This window comes from Sinocyclocheilus rhinocerous, unplaced genomic scaffold (assembly GCF_001515625.1).
Source record: "Sinocyclocheilus rhinocerous isolate Xijiao unplaced genomic scaffold, SAMN03320098_v1.1 scaffold662, whole genome shotgun sequence".
NCBI classification, from domain to species: domain Eukaryota; kingdom Metazoa; phylum Chordata; class Actinopteri; order Cypriniformes; family Cyprinidae; genus Sinocyclocheilus; species Sinocyclocheilus rhinocerous.
Window position 1 is genome coordinate 146,842 of NW_015639782.1, and position 14,968 is coordinate 161,809.

Consider the following 14,968-nt stretch of genomic DNA (forward strand, 5'->3'; position numbering starts at 1 on the left):
TTGCTTTGCAGCCTGAAATGAAGATGGACACAGTTTTTGTTTTTTGCTGTATTTACTCGGTGCAACTTATAACATCCAAGTAAAAGATACAACACCATCATGTCATAAAAATAAATAAATAAATAAACAACCAGAATCACTGAGTTGGAAAAATGATCACCCCACTACTAAAAATGACTTGTAAACTCAGATGAGGCTAATCACCTTCTCAATGGCACACAAAGCCATTTGACTTTCAACTGTGATCAGCTGTGGTCATTTTGATAAGCTCAGCATGAAAAGAGCTTCCACGGAGCATTTCAGCAAACAATCAACTATGGGTGGCAAGGCACTGTCAAAAGATCTCCAGGATAAAGTTGTGGACAGGCACAAGTCAGGAGATGGATACAAAAAAAAATTCTAAGACTTTATCAATGCCTAGAAGCACAGTCAAGTCTATTATTAAGAAGTGGAAGGTATTTTTGAATAATTGAATTATTTGTCCTCAACACCATACGATATGTCTGGTGGAAATCACCATCCAAATAACAGTAGTCCTACAGTAAAGCATGGAGGGGGTGATATCCTGTTATGGGGGTGTTTCTCTGCAGCAGGGACTGGAGCACTTGTCAGGATAAAAGGAAAAATGGATGGGGCAAAATACTGTCAAATTCTTGAGGAAAATCTGCTGCCCTCTGCCAGAAAGTTGCCAATGGGAAGAAGGTTTAACTTCCAACATATCAATGACCCAAAGCACACAGCAAAACTTAGCACACAGTGGTTGAAGGAGAAAAAGGTGAATGTCCTTGCATGGCCTAGACAGAGCCCAGACTTAAACCCTATTGAAAATCTGTGGAATGAATGCAGTCCACAAACTGTCACCAAATGTAACTGAACTTGAGCAGTTCTGCAAAGAAGAGTTAGCAAATGTTGTAAAGTTCAGATTAGGGGTGGAACGATTACCGGTCATGATAAAATTCCTCACGGTTAGTATTACCGTTACATATTTTAATTTTCATTAAAACCGTATTCGATTACCGCGATTTGAACAACTCAGGATAAATAAATACTGTCCAGCATAAAGCACAGTTTTAAGTAACAGTCGCACGTGCGCACAGAACGCAGAGTAGTTTCGTTTTGTGTGAAAACATGGCGGAAAGCTAAGCGGTTTTAAAAGTGCTAAGGGAATTATACGAATGAATTAATTATATGAATGTAACTCTGACGGTTCTGACTGTCTAAAGAAAAGATTTGATGGCATTTAGTTTTCATCTTCACTCCATGTAATACCTAAAAAAGTAGTGTTCTTAATCGCAGTGCTGCTTTGTCCACGGAGGTTACAGGAAACAGCTCTAATTCAGCTGTTCCATTAGCGCCACCTAGTGTCAGAGAGTTACATTTACATTCAGCCTGTGTGCAGTTTTTGTCTGGCCAAAAAAACAGACTGAATTTGCATGCCCTGCTGTAAATTTTGACTGGCTGATGAAAAACAAGCTTATGTGGATTCTACACATTTAAACAATTTGAATAAGGTATCTAGAATTATTTATGGAGCAGATGAAATACATATGATCCTTTATTAACCATTTATTATTTTGACTTAACTAAAGAGAGTTACATTTACATTCAGCCTGTGTGCAGTTTTTGTCTGGCCAAAAAAACAGACTGAATTTGCATGCCCTGCTGTAAATTTTGACTGGCTGATGAAAAACAAGCTGATGTGGATTCTACACATTTAAACAATTTGAATAAGGTATCTAGAATTATTTATGGAGCAGATGAAATACATATGATCCTTTATTAACCATTTATTATTTTGACTTAACTAAGTTAACTTAAACTTTAACTTAATTTAAAACCGTGATAATACTGATAACCGTGCTAATTTTGGTCACTATAATTGTGATAAGAAATTTTCATACTGTTACATCTCTAGTTCAGATGTGTAAAGTTAGTAGAGACAAATCCAAACAGACTAAAGGCTGTAATTAAAGCAAAAAGTGGTTAAACAAAATACTGACACAAGGGGGTGATCATTTTTCCAACTTAGCAATTCTGTTTTTTATTTTTTTTGGACATGTTGGTTATATCTTTCACTTGGATGTTATAAGTTGCACTGAGTGAATACAGCTGGATAAAACAAAAACTGTGTCTGTCTTCATTTCATGCTGCAAAGCATCAAAATTTTATTATTTTAAAGGGGGTGATTATTTTCTATACCCACGGTATATATGTATGTATTTATTTTAAAACCGAAATGATTTAGGATACATGTTTTCAAATGTAGCAATCCTGAATATGGCATGTCACACAAAAAAAAAAAGATAGATTGTTGTGTATACTGGCCAAACAATTAGACAAGTTAATTTTATGAGATGAAATTTCACTTTTTAATAGATGGATAGATAGGCAGATTTTATTATAAACTAATATGAATTAAACTAAATGTTTCTATAAATGTATGTAAGGTAAATGTGTGTACATTATGAATATAAAAACCTTAAAGATTCGTTTAAAAAAGAAAGAAAGATAGAAAAGAAAGAACAAAATATTAAGATTTTGGTCATACCACCTAACCTTGCAGATTAGTCCATCTAAAATTAGCAGAGAAAGTTTAATTTTCAGTGACCCAATATATGTTGTAAGTAATTGTCTCATTATCAGTGGATGCATATAATTCAAGGAAGAGCTGTCCTTAGAGCCTTTTTAAAAGTGAACTGTCCCTATTGTTTAGTCAAGGCTAATTGTCATTGTTCCAGAAATGCCATACCTCTCAGTGACGCACAAGTGTTGGTTTTTTTTTTTTTTCCTTCTGTCCTAACAGGCACAGAATAGTAGAGTCCCAGGAGACCAGAGATAGGACTATTAAATGCCACTGCCATCTTTTAAACTAGCCTTGCTTAGTATTTGTATTCTAGAGTGGGTTGTCTTAAGATTGTTTGAGAGAGATGTAATACATTTGGGTTTTATTAGCAAGTATATCAGCATCAAGGTGGCTAGGTTTGTGTTTAGGCGAACGCGTTAGACACCTGATGTACACTTGTGTCTGCTGTTAAGCACTACGTGACTATGTTAAATCATTACCATATGAGTCATCTCTTATAGAGACTGCTTTTTGTCTTTTTCTGATTCCGAGTCTACATCAAAGGGGAAAATAATGCATTAATCAAGTCAAGAACAGATCAAATAAACCAGACTTGGCTCTGAGAACGTGTGCATGCGTGTTTGTGTATGAGTGGGGCTGTTCGTGAGCAAAAGCAGACTGATCAGCCTCCATATGGAGCACTTCATCATAATCAGATTATATGTGGTGTCTTTCTTTGAAAGGAGTAAACTGTTTGCTTCTCCACTTCTCCAATCTATCACATCCTTCTTCTGCCTGTTACACTTAAAGTAGACGTTTACGTGCTAAACCTTCTGGCTTACTCTCCTGACTCTCTCTGTATGTTTTAAAAGACCAGCTGTAGAGGATGCTGGAGTCCATCGCTGACCTCATCGCGACCTTCACTAAGTCTCGCCATTTCTGTTAGTGGCGTTTAGACCATATAAGCTGTAAATGCTCAGCATACCCAAGCCATTTGAGAGAATGAGTTCGGGGACTTACTATATATCCCCTTGTTATTTGAGGTGTAACAAAGCTTTCATATTAAAATCTTGACAATACCTATTATTTATTTGCCAACCGATGGTAGTTCTCTGCAAATCTGTGCCAAGAGGGTTTCAGGTGAACGGATGCACAACAGCTTCTGCGTCTGCACTCTATTGCTATGAATCGTCGTTATTGTTGCATTAGCTGTTATTAGCCGAAAACTCGATTACCAAATATTACATTTTAAAAGACCATTGAAAACAAATCTTATGGTTTTTTTGGCATAGATCAAGCATGTTGAAGGTGCATGTTATTTGGGGACATGCTTAAGCAAACTAATCTAAGTGAAAATTTCTGAGGATTTATATTGTTCTGTACACAACTTTGTGTGTGTGATGTGCCTATATGTGCGTATTGCGTAAGCATTCGTATGTCTCTTGAGAAGGCAATGCCACCTAATGGCTATTCCTACCAACAGCCCTACTTTCAAATTGACGCCTGCCATGGTCTCTATTTATTTGGATGGTTGTAAATGGAACTAGCTGTGCTTTAAAAGGAAACTATTTAAACTTTTCCAAGCTGGTTAGTTATAGAACAGTTCTGTTCACTCACTCTAATGTTTTTAGTTGTAATTGCTTTGAAATGAGGCTTCTTTATTTGATCTCCTTTCATTTGACTGAGTTTGAGCATTTGCCTCAATTCTGTTTCACAGTCAATTTTCATTTTTCTTTTTTTGGCAGTTAAAAATGCTTTCCAATTCACATCCAGTCCCCGTAAGAATATCATTCATGCAGTTTTTACCAGTTTATGAGCACAAATCACACCGTTCACGTAAATCTCCCAATTCATTTCTGATATATGTTCTTTAAAGCACGTCTGAGCTAGCAATAGTAGCTTGGGGGGGCGGAGCTTATCAAAGAGTCAGTGATGTTTCTAACTGGCCAATGAGGACCCAGCATTGACTCAAATTTCAAACGCAAACTGTCATGAGCAGGCAAAGGCGAGGATCTAAGTGCAAGGAGCAGTTTAATAAAGAAATAGATAAACATCTGCAAAAGCACAGGAAACAAGCAACTTCAAACACAAGCACGAACATCGACTAACACCACAAAAGTGAAACACTAGAGCTGCATCCCAAATGGCGCACTATACTATGCACTTTTACACTATGTACTCATGCACTATGTACTCAACCATGTAGAATATGAATTCTAAGGTTATTTTGTCATTCATAATCGGAGTCTGATAGCCGCTCCCCCTTCGCTGTGTAATTAAAGCTTTGACACTTGAGTGCATGAAGTGTCCAACATTCCACACTTCAATTTTTTCAGTTATTTAAGTGCATCATCTATATCCATAGTCATGCATATCATCCATATTTAAGGTGCACTTTCCCTTTTTGGAATTTTCAGTGTGAACGCACTACTCGCACATTAGGACTATATATATACACTCAGAGGTTAACAAGGTAACGAGAGGGCGTGGTTAATTAACTGTCATGACAAGTAATGAGCGTAACTATGGCAACTAACAAGGGCAAGACACATAGGGACTAGACATGGGGAGTGAACACACACAGCGAACATATATCCAACACAAGGATTTCATGATAATGATATAATCACAATATCTATAGAAATGTTGAAAAAAAATGTTGTCAGTCAAATTCAATTTTAACTTTATTTTGTGTTTTTACTTTATTGGCCAATGAATCTCACTCAAAATACTGGTGTAAGGAGACAGAGAGAGAGAGTTTGTAACCATAACTGTACAAATGTGTACAAAAATACCTTACTGTTGATCGGCACTTCCTGCAGACTGGTGTGTCAAACAGCCCGTTTTTTTTTTTTTTACGGAATCCGAAAACTCCCAACCTGGTAAACTTGATCTAGATGAGGGTATTCTCACTTTCATCTGTCGTCTCCTTCAAATTTTGAGTGGCAGTTGTTGCTACACACTGTGTTGTCTTTGTTGTCTTCTTTTTTCTGTTTTATGAAGTATGGCAACCAACATAGGTGCAGTGCAGCTACCTACTATGCTGGAGTGTCAAACAAGTGGCACTGGATTATTTACAATATTATCACATATGTAGTATTAACATGATGTCAGTATTTCATTTTTTTTTTAATATCATGGTTGTTTTCAATACTGGAATATTGCACAAACTTTCAAGGATTATTTTTCTCGCAGATCCCTCCTGCTATCCATCAAAGTGACTATTACACCAGGACACAAGCTCTTATTATTATTTAATTTTTCCAGTAATGACTCCATCCAGTTTCCACCTGGTCCACTGCTGCTGTAATCACATGCCCTTCTTGGCTCGCTGTCATAAGTGCCGGTCGAGTTAAAGGTTTAGTACAAGATCTCAGGATGTCTGCAGACTTTGAGAGCTTTTGGCTCTTCACAGGAGCTGTCAGATAATTTTAAGCAGCAGTCAGGGGCTTCAGGTTCCTTGTCAGAAATGGCAGTAACTTGCTGCTCCAGTAGAGCAGTGTGTCTAGAAGATTCTGACACGGTCAATAGCCATTTAAGAGGATGGAGCTGAAGCCTAATGTGGGAATGATAGGACGGAGATGGACGATGTCACTGTTAGATCAAAAGGTGCGGGGAAATGTGATAGACTGAGGCAATGTGATCATAACCTTTTACATGCGCTTGGAGTTCTGCATTGATTTGTATGTAACATCAGAGATGGAAATCGATAAAAGCCACCGAGCGGTCTAGGACAATTAGTATGAAGTCACATGGCTGCGCACAGGCCCAAGAAGGAGAGATCTGATTAGACAAGAGTAAGAAATAAAAAATTGAAGCATAAATAAATAAAAAACATATAATATATACAATAAATATACAATCTTATTATTAATACATTTTATTATAATAATAATAATAATTATTATTATTATTATTAAAATACCATTTATTTATTTATTTTTATAATACTCGTTATTTTTTGCTCTTTTATTTTTTTATGTATTTATTATTTGTTTGAATAATAATAATAATAATAATAACATTTATAATTTTTCAATAAAATAGTAATAAATAATAATAAAATATTTTCATTAAAATAAATAATAATAAAATAGTGCTGAAATTCTCACATTAACATGCTCAATTGAAATTGCTTTAAATTCCCCCACTTTAATGCTACTGTCATCAGATCTGTGATTACTTACTAATAGTTTTGTGCCATACAGTTATAGATACAGAATTTAGCTTGTTCATATGTTGAATGTATATTCCCTGCACATTCCTGCATTGTCTTTCTTTTCTTTTTTTTTCTTTTTTTAGTTTGTCTGTACACATGCGTGTCTGTTTATACTAGAAGCATGAAAGCTGAAGGTTGTATCACATCCCAGAATGGACGCTTCCAGTGTAGACAGCTTCATTGATTATAATGGGAGTGATTGATGTTTGACTGCACTGCTCTGCTCACGTCTGGTCTGGTGTACACATGGTGTCAGAAACACGCCTGACATGAGTATAATTTAGAATTATATATAATTATACAGGGCTTTTTATGACTGGCTAGTCATTCAGACAACCCAAATTCTAATCAGTTTTATAAATATTTAATTTTGCACATCCCTACTTCAAAAGGTAGTAATAAAATTTCATTATATAGTGTGATTTCTTCATAATTTCCTTGTTTATATGACTGTTAACCAAACAGGCGATGTATACTCGCACCATGTGAAGTATAGTTCATTAGCTGAAAAGACAAACACATTTTAGAATGCAGGCTGGAGGCACAGGTGCCCGTGTTCAGTGATGTGTTGTGCTGATTTGGGCCCATTCATATTCATCAAAGCAGAAACATTGTAATCTGGTAAAGCCCCTCCATTAAAACAGCAGCAATGTGGCACGAAGGTATGATTTAAAATGAATGTGCAGGAGTGGTTTTACTTCAGGGGGTTTAACTTTCGTAAGTGAAGTGATGCATCATATTGGGTCTTAGTTTATGGGCAGAGGAGATGTTGCTTGATGACATTGATTTGCTTCGCTGAAGCCCAACAGGTGTGTGTGTGTGTGTGTGTGTGTGTTCTCTGTTCATCTAGCCCAGAGCATATGCGTATGAATGGAAAGTGAAGTCTTCTTTAATCCCCATCTGTCACGTTGACAATGCAGCTTGAAGGCAATCCTTGATCATGTTTTGACATTTATGTTCTCCTTGTAAAACTATTAGCTTACACACGCTGCCACTATTGAGCCAAAAGAAAAAAGATAGTAATATAATATAATGTAATATAAAAATATCTGCTCTATTTAGGTTCTAGTGGTTTTTTTGGGGGGGTGGGGGTTTATGGCTATATTATAATATGATATATTTTTCTACATAAAATACATTTCATGATCAAATATTATTTTATCTAGTTTCAGCCTTTTCTGTTTCAGTGTATTTAGTTTTGAATTTAAGGTTAGTACTTATTATGTCTATAATATAATATAATATATGAAGATATATATTAATTTAAATACAAATAAATATAATTAATAACAAAAATGTATTTTCTGTAGTTTCAGGGTTTTTTTCTTCAGTATATTGAGTTTCGATTTTAGTAATTATTTGATTTGATTAGATTTTTATGTCTATAATACAACATAATATAATATCTTTTAAAAAATGTAATTCATGATGAAAGTTTATTTTCAGTTTAGTTTTTCTTTTTCAGTATAAATGTAGTCTTGAATTTAGTTTTATTATTAGCAATGTGCTGATTTAAATGATTTCATCTGATTTAAATACTTTGGTCACTGATTTTGTATACCTTTTTGTTTTTGAGCGGAATTTCTCTTTCTGCTGCTTTTGCCAGCTAAAGTTGCTTGCCGCTAACCCGTAGCTATCCGCCGCACAGGTGACTGACCAGCTTCTGTGGGATTTGATGTCACCTTTAGATCGGTTCCATTGAAGATGGAAACACTGGAGTCCGAGCTGACGTGTCCAATCTGCCTGGAGTTGTTTGAGGACCCCCTCCTGCCCTGTGCTTCAACTGCGCCCACCGCATCCTGGTCTCGCACTGCTCCAGCACCAAGCCTCTCGAGTCCATCTCCGCCTTCCAGTGCCCCACCTGCCGCTACGTCATCACGCTGAATCAGCGCGGCCTGGAGGGCCTGAAGCGCAATGTGACGCTGCAGAACATCATTGACCGCTTCCAGAAGGCCTCCGTCAGCGGGCCCAACTCCCCCAACGAGAGTCGCCGGCCGCGACCCTACAGCGCCACGCTCGGCGGGAGCGCGAGGGGCAGCCCCGCCAGTAGTGCCATGTCCCTCGAGCGTGTCGGTTGCCAGTTCTGCGATCAGGAGCCCCCGCGGGAGGCGGTCAAAACTTGTGTGACGTGCGAGGTGTCGTACTGTGACCGCTGCCTGCGGGCCACGCACCCCAATAAGAAGCCCTTCACCAGCCATCGTCTGGTAGAGCCGGTGGCGGACGCTCAGCTGCGTGGGCTGGCCTGCCTGGAGCATGAGAACGAGAAGGTGAACATGTATTGCGTGGTGGACGACCAGCTGATCTGCGCTCTCTGCAAGCTGGTGGGACGGCACCGTGAGCATCAGGTCACCTCACTTAGCGAACGCTTCGACAAGCTCAAGGTGAGTCCCGAACTTGGTTCTTAAGGCAAGACACCCCAAGTAAAAAAAATGTAACTAATAGAAATAGCCATGCTTCCCTAGTTGATTCATTACATTAAGAATTGCAATCTTTTTCGTGTTACAGGTTTTCTGTAATGTAATGTAATGTTTAAATGTGCAAAAGAGGCATTGTTTAGTTCACACAAAAATGAAAATTTGCTGAAAATGTACTCATCCTCAGGCCACCAGTTTGTTTATTCATCAGAACAATTTGGAGAAATTTAGCATTAAATAGCAGTGAATGGGTGCCGTCAGAATGAGAGCTGATAAAAATATCACAATAATCCACAAGTAATCCACACGACTCCAGTCCATCAATTAACATCTTATGAATTGAAAAGATGTGCGTTTGCAATAAATTCATCATTAAGGTTTTTTTTTTTTTACTTCAAACCGTTGCTAACAGCTAAAGTATGAATCCTCTATTCATAATATTGCTTTCTCCAGTGAAAAAGTCATCTCATCTGAAACAGGAGAGAAATACGCACAGATCAAGGACCATTTATGAGCAAAAACTGTCTAAATCAGTTTTAAACAAATATGTGGGTGGATTTTGATGTGAATGGACAACAGGGGATTAACTTTTTCGCTGGAGGAAGTGTTCGTGTTGGATTTTGGCCAGAAGTGACCGTTTAAAGTTAAAACACCGTTTGTTTCTCATTTGCTTTTTAAAAACATGCAGCGTTTCACTTCATAAGATGATGATTGATGGACTGGAGTGGTGTGAATTATTGTGATGTTTTTATCAGCTGTTTGGACTCTTATTCTGACGGCACCCATTCACTGCAGAGCATCCATTGGTGAGAAAGTGATGTAAGGCTTCAAAATCTGTTTCAGTGAAGAAACAATTTTTTTTTTACATCGTGGATGGCCTGAGGGTGAGTAAATTTTCAGCAAATTTTCATTTTAGGTCGAACTATTCCTTTAAATATACAACAAGTTGCATACATTTGCATACAGAACAGAAATCTTAACATTACATAAAGCCAGGTTCAAAATTTGTTTATTTTTGTTGACACATTAGAGTCAAACATTTTAACAGAGGGGAAATTGTTTTGATATCTCTTTTTTTTTCTCTCCATAAATCAGAAAATATTGCCATCAGCCAGAAAAAACAAATGTGCCATTTTTTTATGTATAAATGTTATATAAAATCAGAAAAATTATATATTAACAGTATTTGAAAAATAATGTGTTTTTTGAACATTAAAGCATGTCAACATATTCTGTTACACCAAATACACAAAATAATGATCTTTAAAATAGCATCATATGACCCCTTTAAATATACAACAAGTTGCATACATTTGTATACATAACAGAAATCTTAACATTAGATAAAGCCAGGTTCAAAATTTGTTTAATTTTGTTGACACATTAGAGTCAAACATTTTAACAGAGGGGATTTTTGATGTCTCTTTTTTCTCTCCATAAATCAGAAAATATTGCCAACAGCCAGAAAAAACAAATGTGCCATTTTTGGGGGGTATAAATGTTATATAAAATCAGAAAAATTATATATTAACAAATCCCTCTGTAAAAACCTTCAGAATAAGGAATAAAACTCTAAAGGTTTTGTGTATGTAAATGCTAGTAAAGTGGAGAAAACAGCCTTTAAATTGAAACCTATAGACGCAAGAAGATAAAGATATATTTTGGATGTTTTCTTTCCATTAATCTGAAACAACACATTATGAAAATGATGACCAGTGCATGAAAAAAGTGTTTTTGCCTGCAGTGTCTTGCCTTACACAGCTGTTTTCACTGTTATTAACACTTTATTATAGAAACAGCTCTGACTCCTCTAAGTGAGCAATAGAAAGGGTTCATGTGATCTCAGGTGATCTCTTTGGTAAAATCTTTGTTGTCCTGCATCACGTATTGTAACCATCATTTATGCACACTTGTTTTTTTTCTCTTTAGTAAGCTAATTTCATTTCATTAGCATCAACCTAACTCATTCTTTGCTATATTTGTTGGCTTTCATAGTGGAACGCTTCATGCATAGTAGCAGCCAGAACTGCCCAGCTGTTCCTTTGAGCAGAACTCATTATCACATTAGATGAGTCTGCAGTCCCTAAAGCCATTCTCTGTTCGGCACTGAAACGCAATGCTGACCTACTACAAAGACCCTGATTGCTGAATCAGTGCTAAAATACAGAAGCTCACACAGAGCTCCCAACCTATGAATACACTCGCGCCCATCAGTATAATCATTCACAGCTGCAGAAGGCCAGAATTACATCCGTGCCTTGTTTTTTCAATGGCATCATAACTTCAGAGCAAGTTTGCTCCAGATCAGCCTCAATTATCCCTGCGAAGGTCGAGTTACAAGAGAAGAGCAGGTTAAGGCCACTAACGTTATGTACTTGTTAAGTTCTCATGGGGTGGATTTGTAAATATGAGCCCACATAGAGGCCTTTACACCATCATAATCTCGCTCCCATGAATAGGCCGCCATTGACTTCTGCATCAGCATTATAATAGCAAGCATAGAGGGCACATGTGATCTCCCTGTGATCTCGTGTCCCGGTTGACCTCTTTGTTCACACCAGCTCGCACAAAGGAAATTCCGATCATTGACGCTCACCCCATCTGGTTTTTGAAGAAAACGAACGCGGCTCTGCTGAAACTGCCTCGATTGTGCTAGATGAAGTTCATTGTATGTTGCTGAAAGTCGATACCTGAGAAAGTTGCTCCTCTTTTGTCCCAAGGTCTTCTTGCAGGGAAACAGAAAAGAGGCTGGCGGTATGCAAAGGTTACAGCATCCAGATCGACATTTAATTTCCTCTAGGAATCCCGACGGACTGTGAGGATTACCTCGGTTTTGAATTACTCACTGGAATGTTCTATCCATAATGACCTCTTGTGCAGTATATGCTTGTTGTACACATTCCTCACGGAACCTGTGACAGTCCTGACTCGTTCCGTTTAAAAAAAGTTGCGCTATGCCTAAAATAAGACGCCAGGTCTAAAAGGCACTTTAATGCACTTTTAATGCAAAACGTCCGGATTGATGTTTGTATCTACATTGCAGAGGCTTATTTGAATGTTCCCCTGCTGAAGCTTTGAACCTGTCTAACTTTGAACTCCCAATCCACAACCTGAAGAGAGAGAGAGAGCAAAGACGCTGTCAGGGCTCAGAGCTTCAAACTTTTAATCTTCTTCCGGCTCAAGTAAAATGAGAAATCCTTGTTTGTCCGTAAGCTTCACGGTGGATGATGATGATTCAAACTGTTCCACACGTTTAGATGAGCTTTGCTGTTTCCTAGTCAACAATCGCAGAATTGCATATTACAGTTATTGTAAAGCCAAAACGCAGACTCTCCTGCAATAAAGTTGTAGTGAGGTATAGGTTTGCACATGCTCATGTTCTGAACAAAAAATGCATTTGGCCCTGAGTAAAAGTTTTGTTCATATTTTGCTCTTATGAATCCTGTTTTCCTTTCTGATAAATAATAATAAGAGTTTTTAGAATGTATTTTATGTGTTTTGAACAAAACTTTCTGCATGTTAGTTAATTATTAAAGGGGTCATATGATGCGATTTCAATTTTTCCTTTCTCTTTGGAGTGTTACAAGCTCTTGGTGCATAAAGAAGATCTGTAAAGTTGCAAAGACTAAAGTCTCAAATCCAAAGAGATATTCTTTATAAAAGTTAAGAGTCAACCACGCCTACCTAAAACGGCTCGTTCTAACACGCCCCCACATGTCTACATCACGATGTGGGAAGATTTGCATAACGTATGGCGTTATTTTAATGACAAATGTCGAGAGCGCATTATTGTAGAGCGAAAGCACATTAATATAATGCGCGAGCGCAAATCTCCCCGCTCGTCGCACGTGGATTTCATTTGCTCTCGCACAAAACCGGACGCGCACGCTCAGATACATGCTGCTCTCGCCCAGAGAGTGTGCGTGCACTTAAAACGTGTCTCTCCTCTCACTCAAACTGTCCTGTGCACTCGCAAATCTCTCTATGCTCATGCACTAGATGTTAATTATTTTCGCACCTGAATTAAACGTTGTCAAATGTTATCAACCAATCAGATTTCAAAGTTGGATCTTGTAATTTCTTTATCATTTAAATTAATACTACTAAATCATAATAATCAAATATTAGAAATGAATCGGGTGTTTGGATTATTTGTAAATAACCTAGTTTAACAGTTTCATGTGGTCAACATGAACTGGCCGGACAGGGCATCACAAGCCTATTGTGCACTTGGATTGAAATAAATAAATAAATATTAAATAAATAATAATCTTCTGATTAAGGACAGATTTAGATAAGGGTCAGATGCACTATTCCCTATACTTAAAATGTGGAGACCAAATATAACACTATAATGAATTTCCCATATTTGTCATAACATTACTACATTATATTCTATGGGTTTAATGCATTTGCAGACAATGTAATTACATGTAACTGTCATATAACTGTATATTAACTTCTTGAGAGTGCCATTGACTGTGTAGCTAATGGGTCAGATGCACTATTCCCTATACTTAAAATGTGGAGACCAAATATAACACTATAATGAATTTCCCATATTTGTCATAACATTACTACATTATATTCTATGGGTTTAATGCATTTGCATACAATGTAATTACATGTAACTGTCATATAACTGTATATTAACTTTTTGAGAGTGCCATTGACTGTGTAGCTAATATAAAGTGGGTTTTCAAGAAAAAAAAATCTAACTAAAATCAGAACTGAAAACAAACACTGGATTAAAAAAAAAAAACTCCCAATAAATTTCCAAACAGTGATTCTATCAGAACATTTATTGTGTTATATCTTGCATCATTTACGTCTATTTTTGCATTTGATGTTGATTTGATAGGAATTGTTACTTATGCCATTATACCAACTGAGAATTTATTGCAATGATTTTAAATTCAGTTGAGGTATCTGACATATTATGACATAACATTGTTTTTTTTTATGAAGTCTTTAGAGCCATAGGCTGTAATACGTTGTTTTTAGATAAATTGCTCAGAGACCAACCAGTTAGACAGCAGTTATTTATATGTACAAATCATCCAAGCACCCAATTCCTAGCCATTTCTAATATAGGCCACATTTCATTAACATTGCTAAATATTATTAAACTGGAAATAAATTAAAGATCCATCTTTGATTGTCAAAAGAATTCAAGGTTCAGTTCCCTCTCAGCCAATTAGATTTCACATAGTATTTTCATGGGTCATTTGTGGAGGTCTGATTGTTTAAAGCTTTATTTATATAGCGCAGTAAGTGTTTACAAAGTATTTTACAGAGAGATGCATATGTGCATTCACAGAAAAGAAAATACAAATACAAACATAAAAGAGATAAAGTAGTAAAACAAAGTGCAATAACCAGTTTATGTTAAAACAAAAATACAACAATAAAAAAATCAAGGAAAGACCTTTAGTGAACAACCAATTCCTAGCCATTTCTAATATAGGCCACATTTCATTAACATTGCTAAATATTATTAAACTGGAAATAAATTAAAGATCCATCTTTGATTGTCAAAAGAATTCAAGGTTCAGTTCCCTCTCAGCCAATTAGATTTCACATAGTATTTTCATCGGTCAGTTGTGGAGGTCTGATTGTTTAAAACTTTATTTATACAGCGCCTTTTAAAAGTGTTTACCAAGTATTTTACAGTATGATGCATATGTGTATTCACAGAAAAGAAAATACAAATACAAACATAAAAGAGATAAAGTAGTAAAACAAAGTGCAATAACCAGTTTATGTTAAAAC

The 14,968-nt window shown here is 36.6% G+C and overlaps 1 pseudogene; it reads left to right on the plus strand.

Moving 5' to 3' along the window:
* Positions 1-14,968, plus strand: part of LOC107752035 (probable E3 ubiquitin-protein ligase MID2) — a 91,123-nt pseudogene that overhangs the window by 19,430 nt on the left and 56,725 nt on the right.